This window comes from Octodon degus, unplaced genomic scaffold (assembly GCF_000260255.1).
Source record: "Octodon degus isolate 3935 unplaced genomic scaffold, OctDeg1.0 scaffold00003, whole genome shotgun sequence".
Lineage (NCBI taxonomy): Eukaryota > Metazoa > Chordata > Mammalia > Rodentia > Octodontidae > Octodon > Octodon degus.
This window is the reverse complement of record NW_004524579.1, coordinates 1,278,201-1,296,734: the sequence shown is the minus strand read 5'-3', so window position 1 is coordinate 1,296,734 and position 18,534 is coordinate 1,278,201. Positions and strand designations below refer to the sequence as shown.

Here is an 18,534-nt window from a genome sequence, read left to right as displayed (position 1 = left end):
TTTTTTCTTTCTTTAAAATAAAAATAACTGATGTCAATAAAAAAAACAATATATTCAATTCCTGCAATTAAATATGTAGAGAATATTATTTTGAAAAATCAGTAAAGGAGATTATGTTTCAAAGTAGAATTTATTATCTGAAAGCTATGTTGGTTTTGCTGTAAAATACATGATTAACATTTATTTTAAAATGAGCCTTGGGCCAGCCAGATAGCTCAGCCGACTGAAGGGCCTGCTTAGGCTGAGCACAGGGACCAGGGTTCAGTCCCCAGCACCACAAGCCATGTTCCTACCCCTCACGCACTGGAGGCATGCTGAGATGGTGATTGAGACTGAGTGTGGTGGTGTATGACTGTACTCCCAGTGCTTGAGAGGCTGAAAACAGGAGAATCACGACAAGTTCCATCTGTGTAGTGAGACCCTGTACTGAATACATAAAAAAAAGAAAAAGAAAAAAAAAAGAGCCTTATATGCTTGAGAAACAACTTTTCTTAAGTTGTTAATGAAGCTAGTACATAAGAATTACTTTTCATAAGAATTGCTAACACTTCAAAAAGTTCACCCAGCACTCAGGAGATAGAGATAGGAGGATCGCTACGAGTTTGAGATCAGCCTGGGAGCACAGGGCCAGCCCGAGCTGCATAGCAAGACCTTGTCTGAACAAAACAAACCAAACAAAAAAACAAAAAAAAAAAGTTCAAAGGAAAAGATATTTCCAGCTGAGAATTGAGTAGTGTTAGCTATTCCTTTTTTTTTTTTTTTTTTTTTTTTTTTTTTTGTATTTAGTACAGGATCTCACTATACAGATCAGACTCATAGTGACTCTCCTGTTTTCAGCCTCCCAAGTGCTGGGATTACAGGAGTGTGCTGCCACACCCAGTCTCAATTGTCATCTCAGTGCACCCCACGAGCAGGGCCGGCATGGCACGCTGGGGATCTAACCCAGCTGCTGCGCTCTGCCTAAGCAGGCGCTTTAATCCACTGAGCTATCTGGCCAGTCTCTATTTTTTTTTGTATTCACTTACCAAGTTAATATTTACGCCAGCGCAGTATATAAGGTTCTATTCTAGGTACTGGCTTCAACAGCATAAATACTAGACACATATGAGCTTAAGGTCCAAGATAGGAAAGATAGAAAATACTATGTAAAACAAATGCTACGTTAGTTCAAAGCAGAAAAGATTAGACAAAAAACTGGCATCACTGCAAAGCTGGTAAGGATGGTACAGATAGCAGCCTGGCAGGCACCTGGGAGAGGTAAGCTCTAGGAAAGGGAAGGTCACACAGAGTCAAAGGTCAACCCTTGAGGAAGGCACACACCTGACTCCTGAAGAAAGAACAATAAAGGGTGTCTTTGTGGCTCAGTAGGGGAGGGAAGGGGAGAGTTAGGAAGGCGTGGGTGAAGAGGTAAAGGAGAGCCAGGCAACTCAAGTCTTTGTAGATAGTGCGAGGCCTTGAGGGGTTTTTTTACTATGAGTTACATGGAAGGCAAGGGGGATTTTTGAATAGAAGGCAGTGTCGTCTGGCTTAAATTTGAACTGAATTGCCCTCTTGACAATTAAACTGAAAGGCCGGAGCCTCTGGCCACACTGAAGAGGCTGCTCCTCAGAACTGTGTTAGTATGAAGCAATCTTGAGGGAGTAGTACTGTCTACTCACAGAAGACAAAGAGGCTTCCTCACTGCCTGCTGTGAGAGTGGGCTCAGCGCTTCTTGGTGACCAAGGTAAGCTACCTCCTCCTGGGTGCTTGTTTTCCCCTCTGGCATTGGCAGGTGATGGAAACTGAAACCAGCATGAAACTCATGCTGCTTGCTGTGGTGTTTGGTGAGAAGAAAGTTGTTCTAATAAACTAAGGCTTTGCGTGCCTTCTCAAGATGAAAGGTACACGTACTCTCTGATAACTTTCTTTTAAAATAATAATAGATTGGCTATGCCAGATGGTTTATGCCTTCCTAATTGGTCTCCAAGAAAGATTGCTTCCGTATTGCTTTGTGGAAGGACCCTGCCCCAAAAAATCTGGTAGAGGCCTTCTTAAGACAAAAAATACAACACGACATACTTAGTGCCTATATTCACATGTATACTTCTTTTTTTTTTTTTTTTTGACAGGAGAGCATACGAGATGTTGCGGCGTGACTGGAGAGTACACACGTGCGCTCTTCAGATCAGCACCCTGGAAGGATGTTGAGGTATGAGGATTAACAAGAAGATCCTGTCTTTTTTTTTTTTTTTTTTTTTTGCGGAACTGGGAATTGAACTCAGGCCTTCTGCTTGCCAGGGAAGCGCTTATCCACTGAGCCATCTCCCTAGCCCCTACATGTATACTTCTAACACAGCTCTGTAACACAGATTATACCCAATTAAGCTACAGCTTGTTAGTGTTATCATATAAGAAAGACAAAGACACAAAACTTACTAAAAGAGCAATACTCTACCATGCCTGGGGCTCAGCCTTTAAGTATGAACCCACTGAGTTGGTGCTGACACAAATAAATGCTGCTTCCTAAAAGGAGCCTTGGTGTCCTGTCTCTCCTACAAAAATAATCCTACATTTGTTAGAGGTTTGTCCAGGAGACAGTGTTTCACCTCCCTCATTACCAGGAGGCAAACCTTGGGAAACCAGCAGAGGCCACCTTGCCTGGTGACAACAGAGCACTTGATCTATAAGAGACTAGCCCCTCCTAGTAGGGTGGAGTGAGGACCCCCAAATGTAGAGAGAAACCTGCTGAGGCCACAGAACTAGCTTGGGGAGCACCACCCATCCAACTAATAAGAGCCCAGGTTCATTTTAGTATGCCTCCTCCTATGAGGCAAATGGGGAGCCTGACCACATCCCCGGCTTGCCTGAAACCATGACACTCAGGCACTAAGCGCTGGGTGGCAGGGTAGAGTCCTTGTATGTTTATGTGTAAATGAGGCAGAGTGCAAAAAGGTTCCAATCTGACCAAAAGAGCCAAAGCAAACAGTCTTGATCAGTGGTGCCATGGCAACCTCATAGGGACTGTGGCAGTGCCAGACTTTGTTGGGAATGTGATCTGGGCCAGAGATTACTGAGTCTGCCCATGCTAAGAAGTACCTAACATATCTCCACGAGGAGAGTGGCCAAAGACAAAGTGAGTGTGCCCACCCTCTGTAGCATGCCCTCCCTTCTCCTGTCTCCTCACTTGTGTATACAAGTTGTCCACCAGGGGGAAGAGATGGGTAAGAAGTAGAACAATAAACTGACTCCCCTAGAGTATATGTTAAACAATTTTTTAAAGGGATATTCAGATGACTATGGCATTCAGCTAACTCTCAGAAAACTCCAAACATTCTGTGAAATTGATGGGCCATCATTTAGGATGGGTGACCCGGGGAGGGCTCGCTTGATAAAAAAACTAGTTAGTCAAGTATTGAAGGTCATTGTAGAGGATCTGGGCTACCCCAGTCAATTTCCTTACATTGCTGTTGGGTAAAACTTGGTCCTGTCCTGGCCACCTTAGTTAAAAGCCTACATTGAAGAGAACTGTGGGTGATGATGGCTAAGATAATGACCACCTCCAAATGTCAGCCAAAGTCAGATAAACTAATCCTGTCTAGAGAGCCTAAAAGAGTCCCACCTCATATATCCCCCCTCTATTTACCATGGCCACTGCCTCCTGCTGCCCCCACTGCAGAGGCCCTACCAGAGCCAGTCAGTCCCCACAGTGTTGTGTGAGGCGGCCCCTCCCACAGCAGCCTCCTCTGACCTGTCTGTTCTGACCCCTTACGTTCCTGTGGGTGCCAATCAAGAAGACCCCTAACAGCTCAACTCTTTGACATTGCCAAGGCACCATGCAGATGCCACTCTGAGAGACACAAGGACAACCGAGACAAATCCAGAGGCAAAGGAGTAACTTGAATAACTCAATTCCCAAAGACAGGCTGCCCTGATTGTGCATAAACCTAAAGCTAAACTCATAACCCTTCTGATTCCCAACACTTCTCCCCGCCAAAAATAAATAAATAAATAAATAAATAAATAAATAAAAAATAAAAAAATAAAAATGTGGCCTCTACAGTTTCATGAACAGACCACAAAAGGGACCTGAGCTTTCCTTCAAAATACCTGGGATTGGGGCTGGGGAGATAGCTCAATGGAGTAAGTGCTTGCCTGGCAAGTGCAAGGTCCTGAGTTTGATCCCTGGTACCACCAAAAAAAAAAAAAAAAAAAAAACAAAAAACAACCTGGGATATGTGCTAAAGATAGCCCACCCCGATTAGCCCATAACATAGCTCCAATAATTACACAGCCAAAGCCAGGGACAGCACCATTGCATCCAAAACAACACTTCATCCTTCACAAGGCACACGCTGGGATCCGTAAGGTACCTAGAGAGGCTTTTAAATTATGGCATTCTTTCGCTTCTCAGCCTTTCAGCTAAGATCAAATGTAAGTTAAGGTATCCTTCAATCTTGCCAATCCCTTAAAATGACCTCTCCAGCCTGTCCAAAAACTGGACGCAAAGGACTGTCAACCAGTTTAGGATTTGTTAGTGACAAACCAAGCTACTGTCACCCTCTACCCGGCTGTCCCACACCTCTATACTCTTGGGTCTCATCCCCACCAAAGGGGCCTTCGTTCATGTCTGAACCTCACAGATGCCTTCTTCTACATCCACCTGGCCCCACAGAGCCAGCCAATTTTTCTTTTCCAGTAAAAATACACAAAAAATGGCAACAAAGGCCAGCTGACTTAGGCAAGGCTGCCCCAAGGGTTCATAATCCCCTGGCTATCTCCAGCATGACACTGGCTACTGATCTGAAAGCCACCCCAGCAGACCAACATGGCTGTGTCCTGCTTCAATGTGTACATAAGCAGCTGCTGGACAAAAGACCTTGAGAAGATTTATTTAAAAAAACTCAACAGTTTCTTACTGTCCTGTGAGAGGCTAACTATAACAGCTCTGGGGAAAAGGCTCGAATGTGCCATGAGAGGGCCAAATACCTTGGGTTGGATTTGCCACAGAAACACTGGCAACTCAGGTTGGAGAGAAAACACAGTCTGCTCAATTCCAGTTCCAACAAACTGATACCAAGTCTGGGAATTCCTGAGAGAGAGAGAGAGAGAGAGAGAGAGAGAGAGAGAGAGAGAGAGAGAACCTCTATTGTGATACTACAACAAAAAGCCTTTGTAGACATTGACCTAGTCCTCACCAGTGCACCAGGTCTGTATAAAAAAATTTAACCTAAACAATTGCTACCTACAGATAGATTTTTATTTTTTATTTATTTATTTAAATTTATTTATGCATGTGTGTGTGTGGCCAGCTCAGTTCACCAGGGGGCAGGGCTGGCTGGCACGTGGTGCTGGGGGATTGAACTGCGGTCCCTGTGCTTTGCTAAGGTTGTTCTAAGTAGGTGCTTTAGACCACTGAGCCATCTCTCCAGCCCTACAGATAGATTTTTAAAAAGTGATAAAACAAAATCAGACCAGATTAAAAAAAGATTGCTCAGATCCCAGTCCAGACCTGAAAAGGCTGAAGCCCTAGAGAGTTGTTTGAAAAATAATTTTTGAGGAGAAAAATGGCGGCTACTGTGCTACAAGCTGGAGGAATGAGACCTGCACCCGCCTGGTGGCCCGGAGGCCATCACCCCAGACTGGGAAAACCGAGAAGCCTCCACAGGGACCACGATCATGGCGGGAGTGTGGTTCTGGGGGCGGAGTCCAGAACAACCACTGGGTGGTACATCACCAACTGAGTGACTGACAAGCTGACTGCTATTCATGATCGAATTTTCTGCTGCTGCTCAGGTTGAGCTGCTGATACCCAGGCAGTAGCAGATGCCGTCACTTATCAGCTTGGTTTCCACAGCATTGAGTTGAATGAGCCTCCACAGGTACACACAGCAACCAGCCTGTTTAAGGAGATGTGTTACCGATGCTGGGAAAAGCTGATGGCAGGAATCATCATCACAGGCTTAGACCCTCAAGAAGGAGGGCAGGTCTACTCAGTTCCCACCTGAGGTATGATGGTAAGGCAGGCCTTTGCCACTGGAGGTTCCGGGAGCTCATATATCTATGGCTATGTTGATGCTACCTATCGGAAAGGGAAGACCAAGGAGGAGTGTCTACAGTTCACTGCCAATGCTCTTTGGCCATGGAGTAGGATGGTTCCAGTGGTGGGGTGATCCGCCTGGCAGCCATTGAAGAATCAGGGGTTGAACAGCAGGTACTTTTGGGAGACCAGATACCCAAATTCACCATTGCCACTTTACCACCCCTCTGATCCTGAGATTCTAGGCTGCAATAAGAGATACCAATACCCTATAATGATTCAAAATTTAATAAACAGTTTGTCAAAGTTAAAAAAATAATTTTTGATCTTCAAAATATTGAAAACCCTCATGAGTGCTTTGCTCTTACTTTTAAAAACTTGTCTAATCCTATTCTGCCTACCTCCTTCAGTTATAAATTTGTCTCTAGCCTTATTAAGACATTAGTTTAAAAAAATCTACACACACAATAATAATGCTATAAAAATATAAACCTTAAAATAAAAATGATGCTCTTTGACCCAAAATAAGAAGTCCAATCATCAAAGGGGGAATGTGGCAGACCCTTTCACCAAAAAATGCAGTGAGAGCCCTAACAAAACAAAACCCCAACACGACATAGTAGGTCTTATTTACACACGTATAACTATACTTTATACCCCGTCAGGCTACAATTTGTTAGTGTGCTACTACACAACAGAGACAAAGACATAAAAATTATACAAAACTCTGCCAGGCAGAGCTCAGCCTGTAGATGTAATTCACTGGGTCAGTGCTGGCACAAATAAATGCTACTTCCTAAAAAGAGCCTCAGGGTCTTGTCTCTCTATGCAAAATCCTGCTACAGCTTAACTCTATATTCTGGAACTTTCCTCTATAAGGTCTGTATCAATTTCTTATAGTTACATGTACCAATGCTACAGTCCAGGGATCAGAAATTATAGCCTGTGGGATAGTTCTCTTTTTTTTTGTAAATAAAGCTTTACTGGCATCTGGCCACACCCATCCACTTATGCATCCACTACTCCTGCAAAAGAGTTTAGTTGCCACAGAGACTGTATGATCTACAAAGCTAAACTATGTGCCATTTGGCCCTTTCAAAAAAGTTTGCTGATTCCTGCTATAGATCAGTTTACATTCTTAAAAATTACTGGGAACTTCAAATACTTCTCTGTGTGTTATACTATAGGTATTTACCCAATTACTGTTGAAAGAGATCGTGCTCCTTGAGTTCCTAAGTAAAGCTGGTTTCAGGGTTTCCACAGCTGGTAATCTTGAGCTGAAGTAATGTCTTTTTCAGACAAAGAGCAAGAGATTATACTGTTTTCCATCAATGCAGCACATTCTCTCTGTGCTGTGTTCTTCAGCTGTGAAGCAAACCAAGGTTTTATGCGGCATTCAACCAGGAGATGTGACACCAACCCCGTGGGACAGGAGAACAAAGGGACTTTATGCAAATATAGTGATACCCAAGTCACTTGCGGTGCCTTGAGTACTCAAGTCCTTTGTTTCTGACCAAGGGGGGTCTTGTATCTTCTGCCATGTCCATGAGCCAGCAGCAGGCTAATTTGCTAGCATGTAAGTATTACACTGTACAATCAAATCCAGACCCACTAATTAGAAATTAAAACTGAGAACACTTGAAAGTATTTAATTCATTGAGAAATAATAAATCCATTACGTGTCCTATTATTCAGCTTGGTCTGCATTAAAAAATATGAAAGACTAGATGGCATAAACAGAAATTTGTTTCCTCAAGGTTCTAGAGAATGTAAATCCAGGACCATGGTGCTGACAACTTGCGTCTGCAGTGAAGCCTGCCTTGTTAATTGCAGACAGCTGCCTTCTTGCTGCGCACTCACAAGGCCTTCCTTCTAGCGGTGTGTTCAAGTCGCATGCACATGCAAAACAGAGTGCTCTGGGGCATCCCTTGCTCTTTTATCTCTCTAAAAATTGTATGTCCAAACCTAGTCACACTGGGTGGGGGTTAGGGCTACAACTTATGAACTGTGGGGAAGATAATTCCATGTATTAGACTTGTTAACATAAATAACATTTTATGCAAATAGTTACTTTATGAATTGACTATGGGGAGTACATGTTTCATGTTTTTGTAAATAATTTTGTGTGGCTTCATAAGAAAAGGCTGGATTCTCTCTCTCTCTCTCTCTCTCTCTCTCTCTCTCTCTCTCTCTCTCTCTTTCTCTCTCATCTATTTTTGAGACAGAGTCTTGCTAAATTGCCCAGGCTAGCTTGAAATCTGCAATCCTCCTGCATCAGCCTATCATCTATTTTGCATTCAATGTTTTATAATAATGTTATTTTGGGTGAAGTATAATCTTATGCAAATATGCAGTTATGAAAGTATTTTAATACTCTTCTCAGAAAAGTATAAACATTCCAATTAGAAAGTAGTAGCTACAATAAATTTTTTGAAGAAGCTAAGTACATCTTGGACTCTGAAACCAAATGAGTGAACTTTTTGTACTTTATTATATTAAAGTCCTTAACTTAGTATTTTAAAATAAATTAGTATTTTAAATTCCTCAGTTCTAATTCTGATAGTCAATAGGGATTGGTAAAACCTATACAATACTTGACTTGAATAATTCTTTTGTATTGCAAGATTTTACAACATAATGCTTTGATCACTGAGAAAACAGTGGTTCACTTCATTGTGCAAAGCTCCTGATATTTTGTTCAGTTTATGATTTTAAAATACTAAAATTTATCTTACTTTCCCCACAAGTCTCAAGAAGTCTTTAAGTACTGAGAAACTGCCGTGCTCATTGTGGTAAATAAAAACATTTTCCAAACTTTTGAAAACTTCCATTTTATCGGTCGCCAACACATTTGTTTCCTGAAGGTAGCCGACTTGCTTTGTTCATCATTGGGAACGTGTTCTGCCAAATTTCCATCTCTACATAATCATAGTTACTGCCTGTTCTGTCAAATAAAAATGTAGTCTAAAAAATGGGTGATTTCATCCGGCAACACAGTTGAATGTCTGCTTTTTCTAAAGGCAATCATCTTCTTACCTGCCATAGATACGCTCCACAGAATGTTAAAAAAAAAATAGCACACTAGTGTGAAGATGTAATGGAATCAGTAACTTTAACTTTTACTGTTCCATCAAAGGCAACTTATGTGAAAGTTGAATGCATTCATGTACATAAAATTCATGATAGCAAAGAAGAAAATGAGTACTAACACAGTTGGGTGCTAAGGAACCAGCAATTTTATTCACTATTGCTTTATGAAATTGTTGCACATGTCCACACAGGAAAAAGGAAAATATTGTCATAATATTATTGTGAAAATAGTTTTTTTCCCTTTTGGTTCATTGAGACTTTTCATTTTGCTCACAAAACACTGAGGTTCTTTCCTGTGGCCACTTTGGAAATTACATAGAAGATGTATCCATCTCCAGAGAGTTGGCAGGAAGCCAGCTAACAAAAGCAACATTTTGGGCCAATCACATGATTACAAAGCTAGTTGCAAACAGGACTCCATGTGGTCAATGCTGGATTTTATAGAAACTGTGGAGAAACAGTGAGACCATCCCAGGTATAAGAGAGCTCTGCACATACTGTTTGGGAGCCTCAAGCTCCTGAGATGACACTGGGGGCTGGGGTCTAGTTAGCTGGCTGTGACTGAAGGGCTCAGGGGTTCACATGTCCAAATTTTACTTGGCTATGGCGATTGTCAAATTCGTGCTTAAAAATTTAGTCTCAGTGCCCAGTTCCTTTTACCCTTAGCCACCTATGCAGACCAGCAAGGTGCTAGTCTTGATCTTCTCAATGCAAAGCCCTACTACCAGGTTGGTAATGAAGGCATCTGTAGTCTACCTAGAATATGAGACACAATGATGTCCTAGTTGTTGACTTGCACCAGCTTGCAGGCCTTGACCACTGACTTTGGGTTGGCCATTGTAAGAGCCCCACTCTCAGAGGATAGTTGCATCACCTGAGAACTTCTGCAAGGGAGGATCCAGGTAAAAGGGGTCTTTGGTAGACATTAATGTCTAGTCTTTGATGGACCTGTACAGGCTGGCGAGCATGTCAAGCATGATACCCACGCCGGTGTCATCAAAAGAGGTCACACATCCAAGTAGTGCCCCTTGCCTTCATTCATGCTGAATTCCCTTTGAGAATCCTGCACTATAGTATCCCTATGTGTGTAGTATTCTTAACCCACAAACCTGCTTCTCAGCACTTCATTCCTTTTTTTTTTCTGGCCCTTTGGGATTTTTCTTTCTTGTGAGTTCAATTATGCATTGGAAAACTGGTAATGATCATTTTAGCACTGTAGATGTTTAAAACAGGACTGTTTTTATTTACTGTAATTTGCCCCATCCCAGAAGCTATTACTCTAATAAAAAATATTTCCTTCTAAGTCAGACACAGAAAGACAAACATTGTACAATCTCACTTATATGGAGAACCTGAAAAAATTGAACTCACAGGAGCAGAATAGTGCAGTGGCTAGTTTTGGACATCTATTCGATAGTTTGGTGACTAGTTAATGATAATGTATATTTGAAAGTTGCTTACAATAGATGAGAGAAGTGTTAGTTTGGTTTAACTATTCCACAGTATATGAATATATTAAAATGTGTAATGTATACCATATGTATAATTTTTGTCAATTTAAAAAATTAAAAGACTTTTCTCCAATACTAATTGATTAGAGAAAAATGTAAAATGTCAACCTGTCAACAAGCCTAATGGATTTCAATGGATTCTTTTGTCACTGGAGGGTAACAGTTTGCCTTTACTGTAAGAGAAACCTATGCTAAATGTTTCCCTTACTTCTACCAAATGCTTCTGTTGGCTTTCCTACCTGTGGGCTTACTGAATGCTCTAAATATTCCACATCATGACATACCATGACACATTGATTATGAGTATAGAAATATTTGTGAGAAAGTAGGGGGGATGGGATACAACCAGGAGAGTGGGCGGTCTTCTGCTATCATCCTGAAATAGCTAGTAGGATAGAACACTTAGTTACAACAGCGGCATAGTGACAATATCTTACAAGGGTTTCATTCAACAAGATGTGTGCATTCTAAATCATGCTCCAGTTCTAATTTCTCCTAAGGCCAGGAACTCTAGTGCTGCCTCTAATATTTATCAATGTAATAAAATTATATGAATATACAGTCATTGTAAAAATCAGTGGGTTTCACAGTGCAATTCCCAAACCTTTATTTATTATGCTTGCACCATGCTTCTCTGCCTTCTGTCACTCCCCTCTCTCCCCTTCCCCTTCCCCAATCTAACAGTCCATCTTTAACTCTGTGGCAATTTTTTAGTTTCCAAATATGAGAAAAAGTTGTCTTTCTGTGTTTGACTTATTGTACTTAATATAAAGATTTGGAGTTCTATTCACTTTCTTGCAAATGACATACTTTATTCTCCTTTATGCTTAACAGCATACCGTATTTTCTTACTCATTCATCCATGGACGGGCATTTAGGCTGATTCTATACCTTGGCTCTCATGAAAGTGCTGTGATAAATGTGGATATACAGGAATCTGTTTTATATGCTTATTCCATTTCCTTTGGATAAACACCCAGGAGGGGGAATGGTGGGTCAAATGGCATTCATACTGTTACTTTTTTGAGGAAATTCCGTACTCCTGCCAGTAGCACATAGGGTTCTCATTTCGCTATATCAACGCCAGCATTTGTTACTTTTTCATTCTAGTGACTCTGATTGAGATGAGACAGAATGTTGATGTAGTTTTGAGTTGTACACTTCGGATGGCTAAGCACAGTGAGCATTTTTCCCATACTTGTTGCTGATTGGTACTTCGAGAACTATTTAGATCATCTGACCAATTTGTTTGGATTTACTTCTTCAAATTTTCAAAAATTCTTTATGTATTCCAGCTAGTAATCCTCTATCAGAGAAATGATTGAAAAATATTTTCTCCCATTCAGCAGTCTGTGTCTTCAATCTCTTCACGGTTCCTTATGCTGTACAGAAGCTATTTAATTTGATTAAATTTTATTTGTCAATTTTGGAGGTGGTGGAGTCCTATTCAGGAAACTGTATGAGCCAGTATTTTGAAGTGTTTTCCCCTATTCCTTTTAAAATTTCAAGACTTATGTCAAGGTCTTTGATTGATTTTGAATTGATTTTTGCACAATTGATGATAGACATGGGATCTTCTGCATCTGGATTTCCAGTTCCCCAGAAGATTGTTAAACATACGTTTTCTCCAATGAATGTCTTTGTCACCTTTGTCAAGAATCAGTTGGTCAAAGACATGAAGATTTATTTCTGTGTGTTCTGTTTTGTCCCACTGGTCTATGGGTCTGATTTTATGCCAGTACCATGCTGTTTTTAACCATGGTTCTGTAATATATATTGAAATCAGGTACAAAGATGGTTCCAACATTGGTTTTTTGTTCAGGTGTGCTTTGGTTATTCTGGATCTTTTGTGCTTCCCCGTGAATTTTAGGGAAATTTTTCCAGTTTGGTAAAGAGTATCATTATCATTTTGAGAAGGATTGCATTGAATCTGAAGGGTTGTTTTGATAAGTGGTCAATTAAATAATATTAATTCTCCCTGTCCATGAATGTCTTTCTATCCTCTAGTGCATTCTTCAATTTCATTCTTCAGTGTTCTGTAATTTTGAGAGAATAGGGTTTCTTCTTCCTTGGTTACAGTCATTCACAAATATTTTTATTTATCTGTGGCTGTTGTGACTTTGATTGCCTGCCTGATTTCTCTCTGTCAGGTCATTATTGGCATATAGATAGCTATGTATTTTCCTATTCTGGTACTTTACCAGTTCTAAGAGTCTTCTATGGGACTTTCAGGAGTTTCAAAGCATACAATCTTATCTGCAAACAGGCACGATTTGAATTACTCCTTTCCTATTTTTATCACTGTTATCTTTTTCTTGCCTAATTTCACTGGCTAAAATTTCAAGTACTAATATACTAAAAGTAGTGCAAATGGGTACCCTACTCATGTTTATGGTTTTACAGGAAATACATTCAGTTTTTCCCCTATTTAAGAGCACTTCTGGGGGGCCTGGCCCTAGCTCAGTTCTTTTAAGTGGCTGCTTCCACCAAGCTGTCAGCCTCAGGTGGCTCTAGTTAGATCCCCACAACTCTCCAGCCAGCCAAACAAGCCCTGAGGGCATTTGGAGAAAAAAAAAGAGCACTTCTGATTATACATGTCATATACAGCCTTTATTAAAATTTAACATCCCTTCATGATAAAAATCTTGAACAAATTAGGTGTAGGAGGATCATACTGTGCGCTTTCTGTATCTATTAAGATGATCAGGTGATTTTTGTTCTTGATTCTATTTATGTGCTGTATCATGTTAAGTGATTTGGATATGTTGAACTATTCTTGCAGCTCTGGAATGAAACTAAGTTGATCATGGTATATGGCCATTTTAATGCTGTTCAATTCAATTTGTAAGTATTTCATTGAGCTGTTTTGTTTTGTTTTGAGACAGGATTTCAATGAGTAATTTAGTTTGGTCTTGAACTCACAGAGCTCCTCCTGCCTCCATCTCCTGAAGGCTGAAATTATAGGCCTGAACCACCATCTCTGGCTGAGGATTTCTGCATCTATGTTCATCAGGGTATTTTTCTGTTGTGTCTTTATCAGGTCTGGCCTCAGAGCAACATAACTTTATAGAATGAGTTTGAAAGAGTTTCTTTTCTATCTTTGAAGAGTATTGGTGTTCTTTTTTAAAGTCTGATAAAATTCAGATATGAATGTATCTGGTATTTGGTTTTTCTTTGTTGGTAGATTTTTATAGTTACTGCTTCCATCTTAGGTTTTTCAATGTCTTTTTGGCTTAATATTGGTAGATAGCATGTGTCCAAAACTTTGCCCTATCCTTCCAGATTTTCCAATTTTTAAATTTTTTTTTTTTAATGTATTTGGTACAGGGTCTCACTACACAGCTCAGACTCATAGTGATCTTCCTGTTTTCAGTCTCGCCAGTGCTAGGATTATAGGCATGCACCATGATGCCTGGTCTTAGTGACTGGCTCAGCACACCCAGGGGTAGGGTCAGTGCGGCATGTGGTGCTAGGGATTGAACCCAGTCCCTGCACTTGCTTAAGCAGGCGCTTAGTCCACTGAGCTATCTCACTAGCCCTGATTTTCAAATATTCCCCATTAATCCTATGAATTTCATTGATGCCCTTGTTACCTCTAACTTTTTGGAGTCTTCTTTTTACGGTTTGCTTAGCTAAGGGTTTGTCAATTCTGATAACCTTTCAATGAACTAAACTGTGTTTCATTGATTCTTTGTATTATTATTTTGGTTTTTATTTCATTTTTTTCTGCTGATTTTTATTATTTCCTTCCTTCTACTGAATTTGGGCTTAGTTTGCTCTTGCTTTTCTCAGATCTTGAGATACATCATGGGGCCAAGGAGATAGCTCAATAGAATAAGCACTTGCCTGGCAAGTGCAAGGGCCTGAGTTCAATCCCTGGTTCTGAAAAAAAAAAAAAAAAAAAAAAAAAGAACATACATCATTAGGTTGAGAATGTTGTTTGAGACAGGCTCTCTCTTTGAACTCTCAGTGATTCTCCTGCTTTAACCTTCTGAGTGCTGGGATTACAGGCCATTGTATCTGGCTGTTATATAAATATATACTCATAAAATTCTCTCTTGGTATTTCTTTCACTGTACTCACAGGTTCTGGTATAATGTACTTCTGTTTTCAGGAATTTTTAAACTTCCCCTTTGGCTTTTGGATGATCTGCTGATAGTTCAAAAGTATACTTATCAATCTCCACATATTTGCATTTCTCTGGTTGCTCTTGTTGTTTATTTCTTGTTTATCTTTTTGTTGGGGGGGTAACCAGGAAATGAACCAAGGAACTTGTACTTGGTAGGCAGGTGTTGTGCCACTGAACTGTAATTTCTTGTTTTTATTATTGCATTCTGATATGTGGAATTATTTCTATTTTTTTAAATTTGTTAAGATTTGCTTTATGATATATGATCTACTCTGGAAAAATTTTTATGTATTGATGAACAGATGTTTACTCAGTAGTTACTGAATTAAATATTTTGTAGATGTCTGTTAAGTTCAATTAATTTTTAGCATGAATTAACTGATGATTTTTATCTTTTTTTTTTCTTTGGCCAGGATAAACTATCTATAGGTAAAAGTGAATACAGACAATATCCACTGTTATTATATTGGGGTGCATCTCCTTTTTTATATTCAATTGATGTTTATTTCATATAATTGGGTTCTACAACATTTAGTGCATATATATATATATATATATATATATTCATAGATCTTATGTTGAATTGTTCCTTTAAAATGCAATGAACTTTTGTGGTTTTTCTAAGTTTTGGCTTAAAGTCTGATTTTTTTAGGAATGATTATTGCAACTCTGGCTTGCTCTCTAATTCCATTTGTCTTCATTCTTTCACTTTCAGTATATAGATGTCTTTGCAAATGAGGTGTGTTTCTTTCAGGCAGTATATTATTAGGGATTGTTTTCAGTGCAGTCAGCCAAGTCAATCATATAATTAGATGGTTAGGTTTCTAAATTTCTTTGTAAAAATATGTAAATGCTTATTTCTACTTTTATATAATTATTTTCCCTTCATATTCTGTAAGGACTTAAAGTTCAACATATCAGTATCTGATGGAAAATACCTGTTCCATGATATGCCAAAATGTTTGATATTTAGACAGATAGGATAAACCAATTATATAATTAGAGAACTATAACCATTTACATTTAGGGTTATTATTAAATTGAATGTACTTGTTTCTATCATTTTGTTGTTTTACTTGTAGTTGTTTTGAATATTTTGTTCATTTCTTCCTTTTTCATCTTAGAGATTTGATGATTTAATGTATTAAAAATGTTTTCTTCATAATTCTTATATACTTGTTTTACTTGTCCATTGATCCCTACTTTTCCCTCTACTCTTAAAATTGTATTTGTCTTTCTTCCCTTCCCTTATTATGACTTTTATATGGCTGATTTAGTGCTCATGAATTCCCTCAGTTTATGCTTAAGAGGTATTTGATTCAGAAGACTAATTTTGCTGGCTATTATAATCTAGGTTGATAGTTATTTTCTCATAGGGATTCAAATATATAGTCCATGCCCACATTGATTTTAGTTTCTGATGAGACTGGTAATATGACTTATCCTTGTCTATTGCAGCTTTAATGTTCTTTGTTTTATATATTTGGCAGTTTAACTGTGTCATGGAGAAATTCTTTTCTGCCCATGTCTTTTGAGCTCTAAATGCCTCCTGTATTTGAGTTTTTGGATCTCCCCCATATCTGGAACGTTTTCTGGTGTCATCTCAATAGATAGATTTCCTCTGCCCTCAGCCTGTAGTCTTCCTCGTCTATTCCAATTACAAGTTTGCTTGGTCTTTTAAAGGTGTCTCACAGATCTCACACCATCTGTCCATGGCAGGGGTGGGGTGCATTTATTTCTTGTCAATTAATCTTTATCAACCTTGACTTCAAGCCCTTCTTTGCTGTACTATTGGTCTAGTCTGTTGCTAAGGTTTTCAACTGAGATCTTTATCTAATTTATTGAGCTTTGTATTTCCAAGATTTTTTTTTTCAGAATCTCAATCTCTTTATTGAATTCCTTTCTCATATCATGCACTGTCTTCCTTAATTTATTCAGTTATTTCTTTTTACTGTTTTGGAATTTGTTCGTCATTATTTATTTATTTATTTGGTACAAGGTCTCACTACACAGCTTGGACTCACAGTGATCCTCCTGTTTCAGCCTCCCCAGTGCTGGGATTACAGGTGTGTACCACCACAACCGGTTTAGATGTCCAGCATGGTGGGCCTGGTATTCTGGGGCCAGCACAGCTTGTGGTGCTGGGGATAGAAGCCTGGGCCTTGTGATTGCCAGGCAGGCACTTAGACCAACGAGCTCTCTTCCCAGCCCTCATTCATCTTTTCAAAAATCATTGTTTTAACTTCTTTGTATGGCATATCATTCACTTTGTTACTCTTGGAATATGCTATAAAATCATGAGCTTTATGACATGTTACATTGTTTACTTTTTTTCACATCCTCCCTTTCTGGAGGTGAAACTCAGGTGACTTCTACTACTGAGCTACATTCTCAGGCCTTTTTATTGAGCCTGGATCTCAAAGCTGTCTAGGCTAGCTTGAAACTTAGGATCTTCCTATCTCAGCCTCCTGAATAGACAAGATTATAGACATGCATTACTGCACCCAGGTTATTCCTTATGTTACCTATGTTGAACTTTTGGATATCTTTTCATGGGTTCTCTTTATGACACATAGTTTCCTGACAATGTACAATGTTGAGTTTAATTCAACTTTGATTTCATAGTGTGGGTGCTTTGGTTGTGATTAGTGGGTAATATAATGAATATTATAAATATTATAATGAATGAATATTATGTCAGAGCCTGAGAAACCAGCTTTCTCTTAGGTCTTACAAGAGTGGGGTCTTTTTAGTGGTACTGTTTGGTATAATGTAAACAACAGCATATATGGCATGTATGTTCTGTGGTTATTCTTCCAGCATTGGCAATAGTAGTTTAACAAGGCATGGGAGTGATCAATGCCAAGGTCCTTCATAGGTGTGTGTACAAATTTTGTGCTATTTTTCTGTCTTTTTGTTAAGAAATCAAAGCTCAAGGAGCAGATTTTCAGGGGCCTCTCGGCATGCATAATTGGGCTGGCTCACAGGCTGAGATCTTTTAATTCATTTATCCTTTAAACTAAACTATCTGCCAAGTCTTGTGTGCTGCTGGATTGTGGTGACATTTCTGTTGGGTGGACTGGGAGGTTAGCACAGTGACCGATGTCCTAACATAGGCACCATCTGCAGCACTCCAAAGACAGAGGAACACAACACTAACAGCAAATGAAAGCCAACCGAAGACAGAAATCAAGTAAAGGCCAAATGAAAATTCCCACAATGATATCAGCAATAAAGAAATGACAGAGGTAAAAATAATGTAGAATAAATCAGAATCAAAAGAATGACATACGCAAACTTTTCATCTCTGCTGAGATTGTTAATTTTGTAAGCCAGAGTGAATGTTTGCAATGTAAGCCAATCAAACCTTTTCCTCATGCCTCCTTGAGTGAGTACATGCTTGGGGTTACTCACTCCTTTCTCCTTAGTTTTGCGTTGATTCCCCAGCACTAGTAGTTTGTGACCACAGCCAGTTTAAAGAGTTCTCACCTGCCTTGCTCACCTGTTCAAGATAGCAGTGAATGCAAAACGAATTCAGCAGAGATTTACTCCAGAGGTATTTTCTGTATGCAATCCAAGGTCAGGGTGGATGCCCACTGTGCCACCTTGGATTCTCTGATACATTTATTTATTTATTTTTTAATAGATTGCAAATTGAAAATAAATTATTTACAAACATAAATGAATATAACAATAAAAACTGTCCAAAATAAAAATGAACAAGGGCTGGTGAGATGGCTCAGTGGTCTAAAGCACCTACTTAGAACAAGCTAAGCTAAGCAAAGCAC

At 39.4% G+C, this 18,534-nt stretch overlaps 1 protein-coding gene and 1 pseudogene across 3 annotated transcripts in view; one reads left to right on the top strand and one right to left on the bottom strand.

The window, feature by feature from the left end:
- Psma8 (proteasome subunit alpha 8) overlaps positions 1 to 18,534 on the bottom strand; it is a 71,503-nt gene that overhangs the window by 19,390 nt on the left and 33,579 nt on the right. The window lies entirely within an intron of this gene.
- On the top strand, positions 5,544 to 6,326 carry LOC105741983 (annotated as a pseudogene).